The sequence below is a fragment of the Lissotriton helveticus genome, chromosome 9, assembly GCF_964261635.1.
Source record: "Lissotriton helveticus chromosome 9, aLisHel1.1, whole genome shotgun sequence".
Lineage (NCBI taxonomy): Eukaryota > Metazoa > Chordata > Amphibia > Caudata > Salamandridae > Lissotriton > Lissotriton helveticus.
This window is the reverse complement of record NC_136070.1, coordinates 1,247,822,911-1,247,845,778: the sequence shown is the minus strand read 5'-3', so window position 1 is coordinate 1,247,845,778 and position 22,868 is coordinate 1,247,822,911.

Below are 22,868 nucleotides of genomic sequence, written 5' to 3'. Positions count from 1 at the left end.
CTAAATCATTATAATAATGTACACAATGAATGAAACAATGGTCCATGTGATGCCCAAAAGCGACGGCGGGGTGGACTGGAATCAGTCGTGCTCACAGGGCAAAACCGCTGACCTTTACATATGGAGTAGCTGTGTGTGATATGGCCCCTCGGGAGGCGACCCTGGGGACACCGTCACGTAAACCGCCAGGGCTACCGCCCCTCAGACACTCACCTTTTCTGGCGGATCAGTCCGCAACAGCGTCCATGACTACGGAAAGCCCTCCCCTCTCTGTTTTGCAGGAACCAACCCAGGGAAGCCGAGAACCGGAAGCACAACCGCCGGACCCCGGAAGTCCCGCCTCCCCGCCGCCGGCAACAGACAGAAAAGACGGAAGCGGAAGACCAGAAGGCGTTGGAAGATCGTGGCAGGAGATTGCGACTGGAGAGGAGGAAGAGAGCGGAGAAAACGGAGAAGTAGATGATTGGTGCGAGGACTGGTGGAGTCCCCAGGAGGAAGCTGAAGAGCGGCCGCAACTCACCCGGAGAGTTGCGGCGGAGCGCGTGAGTAACACCTATCCTCTCTGTTGCACCTTAAGTGCTTGTATATAGAATAGAACGTTTGACTTACCGACTTATCACTGTTTAGGCACGCTAACCCTGCTAGCTCACTGTAATTACATGTAGAGCACCTATTCTGTATATATCCCTGGAAAACTAACCACCCCTCCGCTACACGTCTCACGCTGCTGCCCTAGCATCTTTATCTCCGCCCTTACCCCTGCCGTCCTAGTAACCCCTTCCCTTCTCCCCTCACGATACCGTTTCAACCCCTCACGACCCGGTGTTGGTAGAGGTTCTACTGTGCCCAGTAAGGTGGGACTAACGGCTCCTTTTCTGTCTCCTCTTACTGCCCTCCGGAGAACTCCCCGGCACGGAGCTGACCTCCATCCTAAGACCCGGACCTTCACCCAAGACCCGGATCTTCACCCAAGACCCGGATCTTCATTCCAAGACCAGGACCTTCACCCGAGACCCGGAGCTTCATCTCCAGACCCGGATTCCTCAGAGTCCTTCCTTGCCTTACCGAACACCCACAGCAGAGTTATCGTTTCTTGGGTATCTGTCCTCCCTCACACCACTTGGACTACGTTACAAGGACTCTCAGTAAATGAAATAAAACCACACTATTGCACGCTATATCCGGCCTCCTTGCCTGATTTTCCAGCCAGCCGACCGCCCACGACCACACTGTGATGGTGACAGAGGTCATGGCAGTTCAATGTGGCCGATAATTATTCTGGACTCATTCATCACGTCCCACTTTGACCATACACGAAGCCCTGGGGGTCGCTCCTGCATAAGTCGGGGGTTGCTATGGAGTTGCGGCGCAAAGATGTCTCCCCCTGCCTTTCATGGTGACGAAAGCAAATAAAATGCCTGCACCTATTGCACTTAAGAGGTCTATAAAGGCTTTCATACGGTAATAATCCTGAGAAAATCATGGGCCTTGCATGAAACTAAACCCAAGGGACAGTACACGGACTTGAGGTTTTTGGCACTACCAGTCTTCCCAGCAACACCTTTGTTTCCTCCGCCCGTAACTTAGGTCTAAAAGCATAAGTTCCTTCTCTCCAGAGTTTTGTTGACACCTCTGCACCCCAATCGATTGAGATATTTTTTTTTACTTATAAGAACATATCATTATCCGTCTAGGGGTGGAAGTGCATTAAAAACGTATGGGAACTGATGTTGAGCAAAATGGGGCGGAGGGAGGGAGTGAGTGAGGGGGCGTGCCCAAATACGCGACTTAAAAAAAGATATATTCTGTAACTTTTTGCAGTTATTCATCTTCAGGTAACTACATATAAAATAACACCCTTCTTAAATGAAATTTAAATCCAAGTTATGTTAATCAGTGGGAAATGCACTATCGCGCATTCGGAAACCTCTGTTAGTTAATGCACTGCACCAGAGAGCCAAAGAATTGAATCCTGGTTGGCGCTTGGAAAATAGTGACTTTGTATATGTTTGGTGCTACGTGGTTCCAGTTTGTGTCAGAAACAACTGTAAACACGTAAGTCATTATTTTAAACTTGCCTTACTCAAATTATATGATAGGCTCCTACAAAATGCGCAAAAAGGTTTAAGATAAAAAAAGTGCCACCAAAATATAGATTTTATTAACACCTAGACTGTACATAGTGCACATGTTTTTTAACAGTGTTTTAAAAGCACACACTTCACAGGTTAGCCGGTAGCTTCCATACAATACCTCTCAAAAAGAATAAATGTGTGTCATCATGAAGCTTCACATGATTCCATCAATCAAAGCAAATACCGGCTTCCAACCACTCTTTACACTTGCACATTAACCAGTTGCACACATTTACTTTTCTTTCAGGCAAGCAGGCCCCCTGGCAAGAAGACTTGTTTAGCTCTCTGCCATTCCCTGGGTTTCACAGCACAGGAGACTCCCAGCGTGACACTTCAGCTGTCGGTATTTAACCGTCAATGGACGGCTACACCTATACTACCCCTCACAACCTCTTCTACCACTATAACCCTCTTCTACACCTCTATCCCTCGTCTATCATTCTTCTACCCCTATACTACCTTCTACTATTCTACCACTTTTCTACAGCTCAACTCTTCTACCACCATTCCACACCACTACCACCCCACCAACACTCTATTACACCTCTACTACCCCTCTACCCCTCTTCTACCGCTCTACTCCTCTTCTACCCATCTACTCCTCTTCTACCCCTCCACTTAATCTCTCCGTACCTAACAAAACCAAACATTTGCTATGCAATAGGTCGCGCATTTACGCACATTTAATCAATTGACATTATCAATACCAATGCCTTTTATTTATGTTTTGAAATCAAAATCATGAATAAAAGAAGAATTTCATTTTCAATGCCAATAGCTCAAACTTAGTAATTGCGAGACCTATTGCATTGCAAATGCTTGTTGACTGGGACATGCTTTAATAATTGTAAATATTATTGCGGTCAGCACTGTATTGGGTCTGGCAACTTCACAAATATGTTACGTGTATCCCAAATCTTCATATGATCTGTACACTATCAATTATTAAGAACATCATTATGATTCTACCAAACATGCTAATGGTATAGAGAAGCTCAACGTTCGAAATGTTTTGTCAGAACCCCTACAGGCCAGGACCCAGCAGGTCCACATATAGTGATTAAAAAAGGATGTCACAAGACCATTTGTGTGAAATTGGGTTATTGGTTGAGGGGGGTGAAAACCTTTCTCAAGCAACAACCACAATCCTTGTCAGGGTGAACCACAAAAGTGACCAAATTATCTGAGCTTCACTCTCTGGTAGATTGGCACAAAAGCAGTCAAGCAAAGTATGTCTGCATTATAAAAGCAGTAATAAAGTGAAAACACAACACAATAAAAAACCCAATCCATTTAGAAACATAGCATACATTGTAATAGATAAAATGACACCTAAATGGCAAAGATCTAATCAGTAGAACTGGAGATCTGCACTTTTAAAGTTTAAGTAAAAAAAGCGTCAAGAAGAAGAACGCGCTGAGGGTATCTGATCATGCTAGACTGGGACAAAGCCACAAGTTCTGGGCAACTGCAACGGAGTGCAGGCCCAATACAGAGACCAGGTTAGTCCCACTGAAACAAAGTTACCTTCTCAATGTCCGGTGCACAGAGTTCAAGAGGTCAGAATTTCACAAGAGAAGCTCAGCTGGTCCCAGCCAAGAGTCCAGGGCCTGGGGAGGTACCTCTTGGGGATCAGGAACTCACCCCAGCACAGGCCAGCAGGGCTCAGGCAGGTACAGTTGCAGGTCCAGTCAGGGATATTTGCAGAAGTTCAGATTGGCAATTGCAGGGAGGTCTCTGCAGCTTGTTGTGCCCCTGTAGTTTAGAGCAAATGGTCAGCCAACTGACCCTTGCAGTCACTCTGGTAGTCCTGAGGTTAAGGAGATGGTCTTCTCTCCTTCAAGCAGCAAGGTAGGCCCAAGCAGTAGTGCAGTCCTTAGAAGAACTAGGCAGGCCTCAAGCAGCAGGGCAGTGTTCTGTGAAACAAGGCAGGTCCCAAGCACCAGGGCAGTCCTCTTGGATGCCAGAGAGTCCTTCTGTCGTTTCCACAGGCCCATGAGAGTACAGAAGAGTGGGTCTAAGGGTCCATTATTCATACCAGGTGCAGGCTTTGAAGTGGAAGAAACTTCTGGAGGTTTGTCCCCACAAAGGGGTCTGTAATTTCCTTCCTGCCTACACAGGTCACAAGATGTCTAGGATGGCAAACGCCAGGTGTTAAATTCTTTTTGAGTGTGCTGAAGCAGTTCCTTCACAGTATAAGAGGGGCAGGGACCAGCTCCGCCCTCCCATTCTGGCAGAATGGCCCTCTCCCAGCTATTGTTCACTGTCTGAGCCCAATATGCATTTCCTGGTGAGGGGAGCAATTAACAGGCCCTGGAAACTGTAAACACCCAGAAGGCCGCAAGACATTTTAGGCAGGAAAATGTCTACTTTCTAAAATTGGCGTTTTCAAAATTTTAATCTAAAATCTGATTTGACCAAATAACGAGGATTTTAAATTGGAATTAATTTGAGTCCAAACAAGACATTTTTACCTGCTCCCTATAAAAAGTTAGCTCGTATTAAATATAATAAGGTAACACTATGAAAGAGGTAGCCTTCACAGTAGTGAAAAACAAATTTAGATGTTTTTCACTGCGAGGACATGTAAAACTTCAAAGTACATCTACAACTTTTTAAATACAATGCACCCTGCCCTGTGGGCTGTTTAAGGCCTACATTAGGGGTGACATATATACCATAAAGGGAGGTTTAGGCCTGTCAAAGATGTTATTTTGCCAGTTCAAACTCATAGTTTAAAACTGCACACAGGCTGCAATTACAGGCATGAGACATGTTTTAAAAGGCTACTTAAGTAGGTGGCATAATAAGCGCTGCAGGCCCACTGGTAGCATTTAATATACAGTCTCTGGTTACATATTGTATTGCTTTACTGGGGACTTATAAGTAAATTAAATGTGCCAGTTGGGTGTAGGCTAAGTTTGTCATGTTTAGTGGAGTGAGCGCAAGCACTTTACCACTGGTTAGCCATCCAAAAGCCAACAATAACAAATGTAAGCGCACAGGAGGTGAGAAGGCAAAAGGTTTGAGGGTGACCCTGCACAGAGGGCCAAGTCCAACACTCTAACTGCTGCTGTACCAGCAGTAGCTATGTCGCAAGGTAAGGCATACTCTACAGACCGTAGAGCAATCTATGGTAGCACGTCTTCACAGTTAGAAACAAAAGATTGTACCTCAATATTTAAGGACATTGGCATTTGCAGCGCTACCATCAGGGAGAGTTCCCTCATTTGCATCGGGGCATGCCCTATGCAAATGAGGGGATTCCTTTGCCTCTGCGCCCGCGCCGCATTACACACGGACACAATCACAGTGCCCCACCTTCTAGGTGGCACACTGTGAGTGCAACCCCTGAGAGCAGCCCTCTGGAGGAGGAAAGGGACCCCCAGACATCCCCTTGCAGGCAGGTGCAGTCACTGACTGCACCCTCCTGTGAGGGAATGTCTAATCCCCTTTAAAAGTGCAGGCTGGTTGCCACCTGCACTGTGAAAACACGGAGCGGTGCTCCCTGTTTTCACATGAACGCTCTGCCCTGGGGGCAGTGCATTCACCATAATGGGGCCATAAAGGTGATCCGGGCGCCAACAATGACAATGTGTAATATGGCCCCAGGTCAGGGTGGGTGGAATTTGGGCTTCAGGTTATAAAATGTAGGCTTATTCAGCTTAGTTATAGGTTACAGGTTTAAGAGAATGCCCCCAGGAGGTGCATGCTTGCCACTCAGCCCACTCTCTCCAACTGACATTCACACAAACTAAGCACGCATCAAAATTCTGTGATCTCACACACACACTGACTGAGCAGCAGGGAACTGAGAACTATGGAGAGGATGTGTAGCAACAATCAAATGTCAAAACGCAAAGGTTGTTGCAACGGCCCATAGAAGGAAAGGCAAAACATGACGGGAAGAAAGGATAGGGGTAAAGGGAGTCCACTTTGGCTACAAAGAGGTGTTGACAGGGATCTAAAGGGCCAATAATGGGGCAGGTAGGAATGCACATGGCAGGTCACCTGGGGTAAGGGGAGCACTTACACAGCAGATTGGCTTGGGAACAGTTACAGACAGGAGGGCCATTGGTTGTGGGTCAGTGAGGAGGATGCAGAGGGGCAAGGCTGATGGTGACAAGGGGAAACTGGACAGGCGTGGAGGTTGACGTCACACAAGAAGAGTTATGGACGGATGCAGTATGAGCTGGGAGAGTTTTGTTTGGCTCAACAACGCCACACCAAAGAAAAAGTTCAGGACTGTGTGGCCATCTTTGGGGCAGCACGGGTCACCTTCAAGGAGCGAAGGGAGGGCTGGATCTTGCTTCCATTCAAGGATATATGAAACACAACATTGGCTATGGATGTGAAGGACGGGCCTGGCAACAGGCATGTGGTGGATGGAGATTGTGCAGAGTGACGAGTAGTGTTTGATTGAGGATACGTTGCTGGATTAGGATGAGGAGGAATTGGAGGAGATAAAGGACAATGACGGTTATAAAGAAATGGAATGGTGGAATACGCCAAGTGATTTCTGTCACGGGTGTGAAACTGCTGATAAGGAAAGTGAATTGGTGTTTTACAGAGGTTGGAGTCCAGGAAACCTAAACAGCAAGTGGGAATGGCACATCAGGAGTATCAGCCGGTACCAGGCAGCATGCTTTGGTGCAAGCACCTATCTTGAAACCAGGTAAGGATTAGCAGGCAGCAAAATGTTGTGCAAAGTCAACTGTTAAATCGATTGGAGTGGTACGGTGAAGAGGAGGTAGAAGGTCAGGTAGTACTCCTGATCAACGGTAGGTATGTTCAGGATTAAGGTACAGGAACTGAGGATACTGCAAAGGCTGGGAAGAAACAGATCGATGTAGCGCAGGGTGGTGATACAAAGGCAATGAGGCTAAGGATGAAGGAGGTCCTAAGAACGACAGTAAAGAGATGAAGGTAGAGAAGTTGCGGTCCATGGGTATTACAAAACCTTTGGGGGCGCATTTAATGGAGCTAACCAAAGAGCGGATATGGAAAGGACAACATATCAAGGTTTTTAAATTGTTGCACCGGGAGGTCTGTGCAAAAGAAGGCTCAAAGGAGTAGGAATTTGAGTTGCCTAGAAGATTTAGGGCCCTATTCACAAAGGTAAAATTAGACCAAAGTCTAGCTGTATGACTTTCGGTATTCACTACTTTTATAATCATAATCTTTATTCAATTTTAAAAATATAATCATAAAAGTCACAACATTAAAACTAATACATAGAACATCTTCAGCAATTCCATACTTATTTCAAAACATTCCCGTAGGAAAACATGCCAAGGAAAAACAAGCTGTGGGAGATTTAGCAGCTGTAAATGCAGTAAATCAGGTTTCACTTGGTTAGAATTCAATTATTTTAAAATTGGAGGGAAAAACGTATATCGCAAGCTATTCTATTTAGAGCAGAACATAGCAATATGCAGTGTGTCATTAATCAAGATATTGTCGCAATCACAGAATGGCTAGTCCCTGTTCGTGAATCAACCATGATTAAAAGGCAAAAAATGGGGAAATACATTCAGCCTAAAATAAGTTAACAGACGATATTGATGCTGTGTCATGTTCTAGTTCAAATAGGGTTCTATGTTGGTTACAGTTTTGACTAGAATCGCGTGTCACAATGAGTGTTTCAATTATGCAGAATCCTCAAGATCTGCCATCAGCTTATTCCTTAGAGCTACTTCAACCCCTTTGCCATCAAGGGGAGTTATACTGGAAGGGCTGTCATACAGGTCAGACCTCCCCAAGATATGCATAGTGTGCGCAATATGTGCCAGCCTGGGAATCAGGGAGGATTTATCCAATTTTATGCAATTCTGCAGGATTAATCTGCTGAAACCGAGTTCCTTATTTAGTCGGATGGAGTGCCAGAGTTTTTGCAGACTTAGACGAAGCTGATCAATAATATAGTCTAAGCCTAGTTCTTCATGGGTAATTTCATAAATGCCCTTTGTGAATACCAAAAGTCATAAACTTAGACTTTCATCTCAGTTTACCTTTGTGAATCTGTCCCATTGAATCTCACTGATGATCGAGGGATGGATGGTGATTTTTCTCATTTCCACCAGCGTTTACTGTCAAAGATATCCAGAACTCTGTGTAGTGCTATTTAAATATATTGATGTGGTGAAAAAGTGCTGCTAACCTGTTGTAGGGGCCTGGTTTAGACATGATGATGAGGAGTTTCAGGCCTGTATGGCAGAGGACGCAAAGGGCATTGGATCATGAGTTGTTTCGGCAGCTGATGGTTCCCTCAAGGCCGGGTCCTATGACTTATATGGCTAGTGGGGTTCTTTTAGTCTATAAGCTCTTTCAAGGCCGCCCACCCCAAGAGGGGTGGATAGTGCGGGATGAGGTCAGGCAGGACAGACTGGAGTATTTTGCACTTACAACAAGGGTGTTTGTAACAAGACATACTGTTGATTTCGGCACAAATGTTCTAAATTGCCATAATCAAGAGCAGCTGGGGGGTGGGGGGTAAACTAAATCAAGGAAGATATTGGCGCAATCAAAATAACAGATGCAGAGGGTGAGCATCGCAGAACAAATTAGGGAAAGGCTAATAAACCGGTTAAAGTGGATCGCTTGAATCAATGGATGGTGGTAGTTAGGGAGACAGAGGAGACATTTTTGTAACAAGGTTTTGAATCTGGTTTTCAGCTTGGCAGTGAAGAACTCAGAACACAGAGATGGGCGGATAATTTGAAATCAGTGAAAGGGCATGAGGATTTGATACACAGTAAACTCAAGAAGGAGGGGAGAGAAGGATGTATGGTTGGGCCCAATGAGGTTTACCCTTCGGAAAGGCTGATCATTTTCAAAATTGGTGGGATTCCCAAAAAAGAGTAAAGTGGTTCAAAATTTGTCGTAGCCTGAAGAATAGTCCAGAAATAATTTTATATAGGAGGCATTGAGCAGGGTGAAATACGCAACACTTGATCCCATTGTTCTGGTTACCAGGTTGGGATTGGGTGCACTCATGGCGAAGTGCGATATTAAATTGGCTTTTCCTGTGATTTTAAGTTGTTGGGCATCCAGTTTGGAGGATATCATTTTATTTACAAGACCTTGCTTATGGTTTTCTCAATTTTGTTCTCCCTTTTGATAAGTTCAGTAGCTTTCTGCAATTTTACTTGGGTCCCCAACTTTTATGGTAGGACAAACTACGAAGATGACATTTTTATTTGTGGGGTGGCTTTTGTCCATGGAATGTCACAATATGCTTAAAAAATGTGAGGAGCTCATATTGGAGTTATGGTGCCTTTAGCCCTGAAAAGCCCTGAAAAGCCCTGAAAAGGTAACGGGTCAAGCATTATTTTGATGTTTTTGGGAGTTGAATTAGATTCAATGAGAATAGAACTGTGACTTGCTACAGATTGATGGGTTTGCAGACGGTTATGCTGACAATGGACAAAGAGATGGCCAGAGATATTCAAGTGCGGCTAGGTCACTTGGGACAGTGGGAGCTGGGTGCACTTTCTGTACGAGATTGGGGTTAGCCCTTTTTGATGTTACCTTACCCCATAACAAAGTGCAGCTATTGGCAAGAGTAAAGGCTGTTTTGAGGATTTGGAAAACCTTTTCTGAGGAGTTCAATGGTGTTTCTTTGAGAGGGATGAGGGAGGAAATGGAACAGTCTATTTAAATCTTCTTGGATATTGTAGGAGGTGCTAGTTTGGCATTTGTTGGCAAGTGGTGTGCAAAGGCATGGCCCAGAGAGGGGCAGGGTGGTGGACGCAGCATTGCTCTTTGGAATGCTTTTCCTTGGTGCTGGCAGTTGCATTGTGGGGCAGACACTTCACTAACAAGAAGGCCCTTTTCAATGTGGACAATATGGCTTGAGGTGAAAATTGTCAACAAGCAGTGGGTGCAGCATGCAAAGGTTTTTGCATCTTTTGAGAACTTTGTGTAGGAGTTCTTATGGGGTTGGATTGTGTTCAGGGCAAAGCACATTCCTGGGGTCGACAATGACATTGCGGATTCTTTATCTCACTTGCAATGGAGCAGATTCTATGGACTGGCACCAGGGGTGGAAGAGGCAAAGATGGCAGTGTCAGTGTGGTTGTTAGACTTAGGATCGTCCACGTAATCGAGCTGATTGTAGGATCACTGTCAGCATCCACCAAAAAAGCATACAGCCAAGCATTGAAGGAGTTTACAGCATCAGGACCTCAGAGGAGGAAGATCTGGATGGAGTGGAACAGAGCAGGGCTGATGTGCTACAATTTTATAATTTGTTGATTAACAAAGGTTTGTTTCTGGTGACCATTATGGTTAAGTTGACAGATCTGGCTCTCCTTGGTAAGATGTATTGGGGGTACTAGCTGTTAGTGGGGGAAATGGGCAAGAGCGTTTTGCAAGGTTCGGCATGATAAAAGGGGGCTTGGGGGAGGGTGCTAAGTTTTGTTTCTTTCAGAGCGTGTAGAGATGATTGGTAGGCTAAGTTTTTGCTACTCATAGTTTGGTTATTCTTTTGAGCCTTTTGGGTGGTGGAACTGCTGGAATCCAGGATCACTGAAGGCTTGAGCTAAGAGACTGTAGTTGAAAGGGGGCAGTTTCCTCAGGTGAGATTGTTGCTGTGAAAAACAAATCAGAAGGGACAAGTAGATCATTAAACGTGGGTGCTTGCCCAGATGAAAGAGTGTGTCCAGTAAATTGGTCGAGGAGGGGCAAAAAAGACGGATTTTCAGTGACTCTGGTGATTTCAGGGACAAGGATGGGCTACGGGTGTAATCACAGCAGATGTTGGGGGTATTGTATATGTCAATATGGTTTTTTTACATTCCTGCAGTGGAGCAGGGTAGTGATTTCTTTTGAATAGGGTTCGCCACGGAGGCGGATACGATAGGCTCAATAGATTAAGAGGCTGGGGAGGTGGAAATCTGATTGCTATCAGTGAAATATTCGACCAGTGTGGTTGATGAAATAGTGTGGCTATTGGCCATGTTTCCAATGGTTGTTGTTTCCTATCTTAAAGGTTGTGTCATGGGTCCCAACCAAGCTCATATCGAGTTTTGAATTTGTGGCCACTCTTTTGTGAAGTGGGCGGGCTGCCAGGTAGAATCGAGGACTTTGGAAAAGCAGCTAGGTTTTGAAAGAAGTAGTTTCCAAGTTAAATGGTTTTGGTAAAGGGATGCAAATTATTACCAAAGCTGAACTAACTCCCTGACATTTGGCACGAATTTTTGCTAATCCATCTAGGGTAGAATGGCCTAGTGAAGAGGAAAGGTCTGGTGCTGCTAAATTGTATTAAGGAGGAATTATTGGAATTGAAAATGTTGTGGTCGAGCACTTCCATGTTGTGGCCCAAGTTTTTGCCACAGTAATGTTGTAAAGAATAAGGTGGCATATCAGCAAGGCGGCGCTATATAATTATCGTCGCTTTTGCGTCCGTTTTTGGACGAAAAGCGGCGATAATTTTATCGCATTATCGGCAAGGTCACGCGATCGCGTGAATCCTTGCCTTGGCACCCTTTCCCGTAACACCCACCTTTGTATCTCTAATGAGATGCAAAGTGGGCGTTCCATCCCAAAATAACTGGAGAAATGTCGCTAACCGACATTTCTCCAATTATCAAGGGAATCGCTAACCTGCTTAGCGATTGGAAAAGAAGTGCTAACCGCGCTTAACGCAGGTTTCTTTACGCCTGCCGCCGATCTGACTTAGCCATGTAATCCAATGGGAGGTGGAGTATATGGCTAAGTCCACCCTGCCCTATCATCAAGGTATCGCCTGTCACAGTGCGATTATCGCTGGATTTTCAGCGATAATGGCACTGCTTTGTGGCAAACGCATGGATTTCTATCGCTTGGGAGATAAGCGTTGCTGATAGCACGCTATCTCCGCGATAGAATCCAGCGTTAGCCTGCGATAATTATCCTCGCACTAAGAGCGCTGAGCGATAATTATCGTAGGCCCTTGCTGATATGCCCCTCTGTTTCTAGGACACTCAGATATAAAGTATGAAGTTGCACAGTTTTTTGGGGGATGACAGGCTGATTGGCATGGAGCTGTATTTGCTGCAGGTAAGGACGTCTCTAACTTTGTTGTTGGGAGTGAGGTGATAGTTCTGTAGTAAGTCCTACTGGCGTTTGGGGGGCAGAAACTTGCTGTAGAGTTTTTATGGTGGTGTGGGTTTCAGAGAGGAATTTGCAGGATTTGAACAAAGTTTGGTTATGTTGAGCATTACTAAAACCGGCACAGGGGGCGGTGTGGGGAATAGCAAACCAAGAATTAAAGACTAGATGTTGGCATTTTACAGATGGATGGAACCTGGGACTGGTGTAAGTGTATCATTGTACAACGCAATGTTTAAAGTGTTTTTAGGAGAGGGGGAGGTGGTAATGTTGTGCCCTATACCAGTAGGCACAGGTAGCCATGTAGTATTTCCAAGTCTTTTTTATTGGTTCCATGTCCACTTAACATATTTCTTAGTCCAGCCAGCTCTGGTCAAGTTCCAGCCCCACCAGGAGCAGCCTCCCTGCTGCTCAGCCCATCTCTAACTGTCTCCACTCATCCACTCGGGCACCCAGGAATTCCACGCATCACACTCACACCAACATTCTAAGACCAACTCACACTCTGGCTGAGCAGCTAGGAAGACCTAGGCTGGTTTAAATGTAAATACAATACTGAGGATATAACAGGTAATATCATTGAAATGTTTACTGAGACCTTTAGGGCCTGATTTAGATCTTGGCAGATGGGTAACTCTGTCACAACGGTGACGGATATCCCGTACGCTGAAATATAAATCCCATAGGATATAAGGGGGTTTATATTTCGGCGGACGGGATATCCATCACCTTTGTGACGGAGTAACCCGTTAAGTGACCATCAGTGTCCGGGGGTTTTTGGATGTACCAGTTTTTTGCCTGTTTACTTTTCTGGTCACACGTAAAGTGCACCTGGTTAGAGTGCGCTCAGGACTAACCCTGGGCAATGAAGTCCGCTCCGCTAGCGGAGTTTGCGGAGATTTGTTAACTACGCATTCCGTTAAAAACACGGAATTCAGGCAGAAACTCAGCGGAGTCAGCTACTAAACTGCATCCACAAACGCTTTGATACAGCACCTCTACATGTTAAAATGCATATAACCAATTCACAAAAGTGAACTAAGAAAATGAAAAATATCAGGCAATGAGAAAGGCGATGGTTTTGGGGTCCCCCCCTAACCTAGGGGGAGGACCAAGCAGATGCCTTGAACACAAAGAGCATATTATGCTGAACGATTCAGTGGTGGTTCCATCCTCTTCAGACCACCCCAAGCACAGTTATGGGCAAAAATACAATCCCAACCAAAGGCCCTGCAAAGCATTATGGGACGAGATTAGCAGTGGGCAGTGAATATTATAGTATCCAATATCAAAATAATTCTACAAAGAGCTGCAGTTCAACTAGTCGTTACTAGGTATCCCTCACGAGTCAAATGAAAAGCATTGAAATTATTACATCAAGCTGCAGTTCAACTAGTTGTTGCTAGGTGTCCCTCAAGTCAAATGCAAAAGCATTTGACTCATGAGGGACACCTAGTAACGACTAGTGGAACTGCAGCTTCATGAAAGGGTTTCAATGCTTTTGCATTTGACTCGGGAGGGACACCTAGTAACGACTAGTGGAACTGCACCTTGATGTAATAATTTCAATGCTTTTGCATTTGTCTTGTGAGGGACACCTAGTAACGACTAGTTGAACTGCATTTCTTTGTAGAAATATTTTGATATTGGATACTATAATATTCACTGCCCACTGCTAATCTTGTCCCATAATGCTTTGCAGGGCCTTTGGTAGGCATTGTTTTTTTGCCCATAACTGCGTTTGGGGTGGTCCTAAGAGGATGGGACCACCACCGAATCATTCAGCAAGATGTGTTCTTTGTTTTCAAGACATCTGCTTGGTTCTCTCCCTAGGTTAGGAAGGATCCCAAAATCATCACCACTCTCACTGCTTGCTAAATTTTTGTTTTCACTTTTGTGAAATGACTATATGCATTTTCATCATGTAAAGACAGAGATACTTATTATTTTACCAAAAGTATATGAGGTTTCAGTTTTATTAAGTGTTTGACTTTGTGGTGTAGTGATACTCTGCCAACTATGCCTACCCTTACTCAGGACCCAACCAGTGGGTTGTGCTCCATTCCATAACACTAGCCATGGAATGCTATTACAGGTGACAGATCGCAAGTGATTTGTTATTCTTGGTGCCCGAAGCAACATGAAGGCCAAAGATAAATAGGTCCAAAGGAAGAGAACCCTTCAACAGTTATGCAGTCGTCATGTTATGTCACGCATGCATTGTCACACTATTTTATCCAATGCTACACCGGTATGCCATGTTGTGATTTACATCTCCATACCATGCTGTGCTACTATACATTATGTTCGATTTTGCCGTATCATATGATATTTTGCTGTAGAATTTCTTGTTGTGTGGTCATATGTTGAATAATACATGGGATTATGTACTCCCTGTAGAAATGCCAGTATCTAATTTTTTTTGTAATCGGTGGCTTGTGATGGACACAGTTGCTGATTATATAGAAAAGATGTCAGAACTCGACTATTATAAGTTATTGCAGTTAAGTTCTGAGGTCGCAATGCCTGCTGTCAGCAGCTGAGCCTAAAGGCATTTTAAGTAACAGAGCATAGTCAAAGCAGCTGTTTAAGCAAGGAAAGCGGAATGTTGCTTTTCTTTCTTCTGCTCTATTTTTTTTAGCTTACAATGACAAGCAGGGAGAACATCTTCATTTTTTGCCCTCCTTAGATAGAGAAAAGCTAGAATCTTTTTGCATGTTTCTTCACATTCCGAGCTAGTGCAGCTATTTTGTTTTTTTAAAACAACTGACTTTTCTTGAACTGCTTCTAATATCTAACACACATCCTGAAACGGGGCAAGGGTGGGATCCCGAGGACGGGGCTACTGTACCTTGGCTCCGACCAACCCCATATTAGTTACTTGTTACAGGGCGGCAGGCACTCTGCGAGTTGGGGTGGTGGGAGTTGTTATACCCACTGGCAGGGTAGCAGGGAGGGGGTTAGTTTTGATCGGGGTATGTTAGGTTTAGTAAGTCCTTATTGTTTTACTGTCAGTTATTTCAAATGGCAAGGTCAGTGTAGTGGTTTGATACTGCTTGGTAAGAATGGGATGGGAGACCCAACTCAGAAATGGCATCTGACTTGCCGGGTACACTACTTGGACCGGAACAAAAAGTGAAAAGAGGGCAACGGGTGGGGCAACGAGGGGCCACCAACCTAACAATTATGTCATGGAACGTGAATGGTTTGGGGAGCCGCATTAAACGTAGCATAGTGCTTCAATATTTACATTGACACTCCCCGAGTGTTGTGCCGTTACAAGAAACGCATCTTAAGGGGCAAAGATACCCAGCTTTGGACAGATATGGTTATAGGTTGGTTGCACCTGCGGGGTATACGACTGGATCATGTAGAGTAGGAATGCTGGTTAAGGCCGGTCTCCCCCTGGTAATAGACAAGATCTGGCATGATCCCCTAGGACGGTCAGTGGCCCTTGATGGGAAATGGGAAGGACAGGCTCTAAATCCGGTCTCAAGTTACATTCCAGCGGCGATGCGGTCCGAGGCGTTCACAGTGCTTGGGACATTGCTCCTTGATCATCCCCCCAGGCTACTGGTTCTGGGCGGCGACATGAACTCTACTATGGAGCCGCGGCTTAATAGGGAAACTGTGTCAATTAGAGACAGAGGGGTGGAGCCACTCAGCGCATTTGTTGATGTCATGGGATTGACAGATCTCTTGGGCTTGCATAACACGGGTAAGCGTCAATATACCTTCTACTCAGCTGCCATGGCAGTTACTCACAGCTAGATCACACACTGACACATGGGGTGGGGAAGCGTGGTTCTTTTAATGCACAGATTGGCCCACGGGGTATCTCGCACCATTCGCCAGTGGAGGTAACGGTGAGGGGACTGATTCAGACGCACACTTTACCACCCAGACTGAACTCCTGTTTTTTCAAGTCAAGGATAATGCTCAAAACGTCAGGGAACGGGCGCAACTATACTTTCAGGAAAACGAGGAGGCAGTTGAGGTGGCTTGTACTTTATGGGAAGCTTTTAACACAGTTATGCGGGGCATGTACAGGCCTGCATTGGGGGTAGCAACGAAGAAATAATACTGCAGTGTGACCGGTTGGAGGCGACAGTAATGGACCTGGAAGTGAGCTTTCTGGAGGGTGGAGGACAGATCGGGACTTAGCGCACCGTCTGGAACCAAAGCGGCAGGAATTACAGGACCTGGTGGCTAATGCGGCGAGATCAGCGGTGCTGGCGACACAGAGGAGAGTATATGATCTGGGGGATAAAGCTAATAAAATCATCTCCTGGTTGGAAAAAAGGGACATGGAAAGGAACTGAGTGGCGGAAATACGCGACAAGGGTGGACGCACACACGCTACTGGGGAAGACATGGCACGGGCTTCTTTTCGCTGACTACTATGAGGAGATTTATGAGTCAAACCCCTACAGGACAGAGGCAAACTGTAGTGAACTGTTAAGGGAAATGAGACTGCCGGTCTTGTACGAGGAAGACAGGGAGAACATTGAAAAGGACAAAAGGATGGACAAAATAATAGGCGCCATACAAGATTTTCCAGGCAGGAAAGGCACCAGGACCAAATGGACTGCCTGTAGAGCTCTATAAATGCACGGCGGGCATAGTAGCCCCATATCTGTTAGCCATGTTAAATGAGGCAAAAGAAATGGGATATCTCCCAGTGGATTAACGGACGGCAACTATTGTTGTGATCCCCAAGGCGGGCAAAGCAGCCGAGCTGCGCGGCTCATACCAACCCATTTTCCTGCTGAATGTGGAAGTAAAAATGTTGGCCAAAGTCCTGGTGAATCGCCTATTGGGCCCAATCACGGCATTGATACACCCAGACCAATCAGGTTTTAGGCCCCGCTAGAGTACAAGGCTTAATCTTAGACGGCTCTAAAGGGTGATGCATTTAGTGGGAAAGAATCCAGGGGTGGAGGCGGCACTATTGTCCCTTGACGCCCGTATGGCGTTTGATAGCATAGAGTGGCACTGTTGGACCTGGGGTCTCCAGACCACATAGGGTAGCCTGGCACAGAGTGGAAAGGTCTAACCTAAAGGCCAAAGTGTTAAGCTTGCATCGCACCCTTAAAGTAACTTAGCGTCCATCCACCAGAAAAGAAAGACACTACACCACTTTAGAAAAATAGGAAAAGCTTTATCTTTCCTTAAATTAGTTTAGCTGTTGCATGCAATCTATTAAATCAGCATCTAGATTACTTTCCTGTTACATTTGTATTTGAGAACACATGTTAAAGCATAGGAACAAAATTCAAGAACGATTCTTCCTTTTCATTTAGATTATGATGATGTGAATTGGATATTTTCATAAATTCATTACATTTCCTAATAGGAAGAAGTGAGGCTCTGGAGTTAAGTCGACACATTAATACTCTGAAAAAGGATTTTATCAGCTGACTGCCTAGCATGCTAACTGTAGATCAAGACAGTACATCATTACATTTCCTCAGTACAATCATTACACATTTGTTTGAGGTCAAAGATCAGATTCCCCTTATATTCAGGCTTTAGAATTTCTGAAAGGAATTACCCACTTAAAAGAGGCAATTCTTTAATTAAGTCAATCACTGGGAAAGGGAGCTTAACTCCTCGATGAATAATGGCTTCTCGTTTTTCTCAGCACAATCCTCTACTCCCCTCGAGGGTCTTTTTGAACACCAGGCTCAAGTTAGCCCAAGACTTTCTGGTATGGCTCCTGAGCTCTTAGTTCAGTTAGTTTCTCCCCCCGGCTCTCCTGTAAGTCCTCCTATTTAAGCCGGGGGGAAAGAAAAAGGCCGATCACCACTCGGCCCAACCGGGGACCCAAGAGCACTGTCTGGCCTCTTACAAGCCCAATTCCCCACCTTACTTGTGGAGGCGGCAACCGAAGGTCCGGTGAACTCTAGCAGGCGGTGATTCCGAATTCCCCCGTCCGACGTTCTCCTCAGCTGAGAGGGCCCTTTGCCGCTGGCACACGGAAGGGGGTTTCCACTGATTTCGATTGGCAAGGCTGACTTCCGGTGTCCCCTCCCTTCCGCTTGCCGTGAAGTAAGGAACCTCCCCGGGGTCGTCCTCCTACGAGTTCGTCCCGCCTCCCTGCACTCTTCCCTGACAGCGCTGGGCGGGACTTCACTCGTTTACACTACCATTTTCCTCATGGAGAGTGAGGCACCTTTACCCTCTGCGCCGATCCACCACAGCGGGACAAACGCTCCGGCGTTAGACGGCCCCCTCTCTCCGTTTTCCACGCTCACCAGACCTGACAACCGGACTCCAGCGGGTCCGGCACCCGGCAGCACCAACTTTACCACAGGGGCTGTGAGCAAGCCTGCGGCAACACCACCAGGTACACTAGTTGGGGACTGTGGCAGTTGGGGGGGGAAAAACCCACGTTGAAGGGCAAGTTCTGGGGAGTGATGACAGGATGAAAGGAGTCTGGGTTTCCGACGACTCCTGAGGCAATTCAACAAGGTCAAGGGGATGATGAAGGAAGTATAGTCCTCTTCCCCTTCCGTCGCCTTGAATGCCCTGACGCCCTAACACCAGTCCAGATTTTCCCTCAGGGGCATTAAAGGATGATAGATGAGTTGTCTCCCAGTCGAGGTCAGCAGGGCTAGATCCACTGACAGGGGGTAATGTCAATCGTAGGGGTTAGCAGCCCCAAGGGGTAGTCAAACCCTCCCACAATGCACTAACCTCCCTGCTCAATAGCCTAAACTCCTCACTGCGCTCCCACTCCAAAACTCTTCCCAACAAAATGGCCACCCTGGTACTGACCCTTTTATAGGCTAACCTCAGGCTTCCAGAACCAGCTGGAAGGTTCTGGAGTTTTCCTCTGTTGTCCTATGGGTCCATTCCCTTAGGTAACAGATATGGCAGTTACTAGCCACCATTTTGTGTGACTGAGTTCCCACCATTATAGAAGTCACCCTGGCCTAGAAAAACTATAGGGTCAAGGAGTACCTAACCCCTTGGGACAACTCCTAAAAATTCCAGTGGACGTAAAAAAAATAAAAAGGTTAGGAGGCAGAAAGGGAACAAAAATAAATAAATAGTAGGAGGGACCACCCAAAGGGCTGACAGGTCCAACAGGCACTATCTGTTCGAGGTCCTGACGAGGTTTGGGTTTTGTTCCCAGTTTCAATCCTGGATTAAGCTGCTATATAAGCATCCTGTGGCAGGGTCAGAGTTATCGGCTCTGTGTTCTGATCCTTTGCTCTTCACAAGGGAACTAGGCAGCGGTGCCCTCGTTCTCCAATTTTGTTTGCACTGCCACTCGAACCACTTGCGGCATGGGTGCTGCAGGACCCGGTGATCTCAGGTATGTACAGGGGGATCAACGGGAAGAGAGAATATCATATACGCTGGCAATGTTCTTCTGTATGCTATGCGACCACGGTTCACGATCAACCGTCTATTGCAGATTTTTAAGTTATTTGAAGGATACTCTGGATACCAGATTAACTGGAAAAGTCACTCCTGTACATGCTATCAAACGGTCCACCACCGATGCTGAGCGGCAAATGCAAATTGAAGGTTAAAAAGAGTTTTAAATATTTGGCATACAAATAGCCAAAACGGAAGCGGAGTTCCTTGCAGGGAACCTGCAGCCGCAGCTAGACAGCTTGAGAAGAGATGTCGCTCACTAGAGGACCTTGCCGATCTCCCTTATGGTAAGAGCAGTTCTCTTCAAAATGATGTTGCTACCACGATTATTGTACATCTTGCAGAACTTCCCGTGTCCGATACCCGACAAATTCTTTAGGGACGTGGATAGTGAACTGAGGACGCTACTGTAGGACGGTTGGGGGATCGCTAGGATCGCACTGGCCAAACTACAGAGGGGAGTGTATGACAGCGGTTTGGCCATCCCAGACCTTCAAAAATACTATCGGGCTTCACACCGAATGGTAGTCAATGACTGGGTCCTCTGGGACAGGGGCGACCTGGCATACCGAGTGGATCATTGGGCGATGGGGACCAGGGGGTATCTTGGTGCACTCTATGGTCGTGATAGGAAAGAAAGCATGCCGCCCCATACATGGATCGTATTGAATGTGTGGACGAGAGCCAATAGATTTCTGGGCTGGCATGACAGATTGACGGAACAGACTCCGCTGTGGGATAGTGATATGCTACGAGAAGTGGGCAGACTCCAAGGTTTCGATAAGTAGAAACTAATTGACATAGCCCGTCTGGGGGATGTATGGCGTGGATAAGCCATGATCCCATTCCCCGACTTACAAGAAGAATATCAACTAGCGGATACGGAAAGGTATAGATTCTTGCAACTGACGCACGCATTGCACAAACATCTCCGGGAGGGGGAGCAAATTACTGAATATAGCCCACTAGAGGACAGATTGCTACTAGACCCAATTCCTGAAAAAGCACTGTCCTGCACATATAGAAAGGTCATTAATAACTCTCCGGATCTTCTCCTGAAGTTACGGGAGGCATGGGAATCCTACGTGGGCTTGCTCGAGAAAGACGATAATTGGACAGAGGCAGTGTAAAGCCCTAGAGAAGTTGCGATTAGGGCAAGGTTCCGGCTCATACAGTTAAGAATCCTGCATAGGTCCTATCACACAAGTACGCTAATGTTTAAGATGGGACGCACACTCACAGAGGAATGTCAAAGGGGATGTAAGCAAAAGGGTACCTTCTTCCATATTTTATGGGAATGGCCGATTATACAGAGGTTTTGGGAGAGGGTGACACGGATAATGACAGGTGGTTGGCAACCAGTTCCTGTGGTAGCCCGGTGGCACGTGCTGTGCGTGTCCGGGGAGCAGACACGGTCTAAGTATCAAAAAATTTGGCTGCTCGTGGCCGCAATGGTGGCTAAGAGGAATATTGCCGGGGCTCTGGTGTTCTCCCAACCGCCAACAGTAGCACAATGGAAGATTGACATGGACTGGTGTTGTGCAGCTGAAAAGGTGATTTATGAGAGTAGAGGCTGCCCCAAGAAATGGGAAAAAGTGTGGAGTCAATGGGAAATGTACAGGGGTGGGTGAGAGATACCAGGTTCCTAAAGTGGGTGGGGGGTTGATCTGAGAATGTTGGGTGGGTCCTAATGAAACTACTGGTTCAACCGCAAGTACTGCTATACCTAACAACTGTGAGATACGGTAACAGCTATGTACTATCAACCACTGATTGATGTGATGTTCTAGATTACAACTGACGAATGTTTAATAAAACGAAGTTTAAAAAAAAAACTATTTCTAATATCTGTTTGCAACAAAAAGCTAACAAGTTTTGATGTGTTTCATTTTGCACTAGAGGTTTTGTTTTTATTTTTCATGCTTGTAAACATGCTCGCCCTTTCATATAAAAGAGCTGCACACCTATATTTTAAGTTTGATGATGGTGACCATGTATTATATGAGATAAAGTACCCCCTGGAGTACATGACAAGGATATTGCAAGTCACCCCGAAGTTCCATAACCTTGTAAAGGAACTTAGCCTTCGGCCTTGTTCCTCTGTATGATTATGGAACTCCTTGGTGACTTGCACTATCCTTATAATGTATGGGAGAGGGTACTTTATCCCTTATGTAATGCTACATTATGTCATATCATGTTATGCTTTGCTGCATAGTGGACTGCTGTAATGTGGTAAGCCATGTACTGCTGTAGAATATTGTATTTATAACATCACTGGCTTACGCAAAGATGACTTCACTCATCAGAGCAGAAAAACTCTCTTTATGTCTTTTCTCTTTATATTACTCTTTCTGGGGCCTGCTGTGTCTCTCTTTCGTTACTTTTTACCTACTCTTTTGTTTCTTTCAAACTGCATCTGTTTCAGTCTCTCTTTTTATCTTTCTGTCTTTTTCTCTCTCGTGATGTCTGCTGCCTCTCTTCCTTTCCTTCTTCACTCTTATTATGGGTCCTTGCAGTTTCCCTTTTCTCTCTCTCCTCCTTTTTTCTCTGTGAGGCCTACTGTCTCTCTGTCTACATCCCATTTTCTCTTTCAGCCTTTCTTTCTGTTTGTCTCTTTCCTCTCCCTCCTTAGAGTCCTGGCGTCTCTCTTTCCCTCTCTTGCTTTGCCAGTGATGTGCTATCTCTTTATGTCCCCTTTATTTATCTTTCGTGTTCTCTTCCAGACTCTCTGCTGCCCCGACTCTCTTTTTTTCCCTTTCCCGCTCACTCTCTTTTTCTGTGAAGCGTGTTGTCTCTTTTTCCCCTCTTTCTGTTCGCTCTTTCTCTTGTGGAGCTTGTTATCTCTCTTTCTTTCTCATTCTTTCCTTCATCCCGCGTCTCTTCCTCTCTTCTTTCCCTCTCACTTTCTCCATGAGGCATACATATTCTCTCTCTCTCTCTTTCTCTCTCTCGCTCTCTCTCTCTCTCTCTCTCTCTCTCTCTCTTTCTCTTTCTCTCTCTCTCTCTCTCTCTCTCTCTCTCTCTCACGCTGTAGGCGTCTCAGGAGTGCTTAGAAGGAGTCGGTAATTATAGCCACAGAGAAGCTGCAAGTTCCGACGACGCTGCCTCCCTGTAGCCGCAGGACACGGTAAATCCTTTCCATTAAGATTTGTTTGAATTCTCCCGAAGAATCCTCTGCCTGTCACACTCCACGGCTCCTCACCTGTGTATCCTGCTCTGAGGCACATGGGTGCATTATCTTGGGCTGTG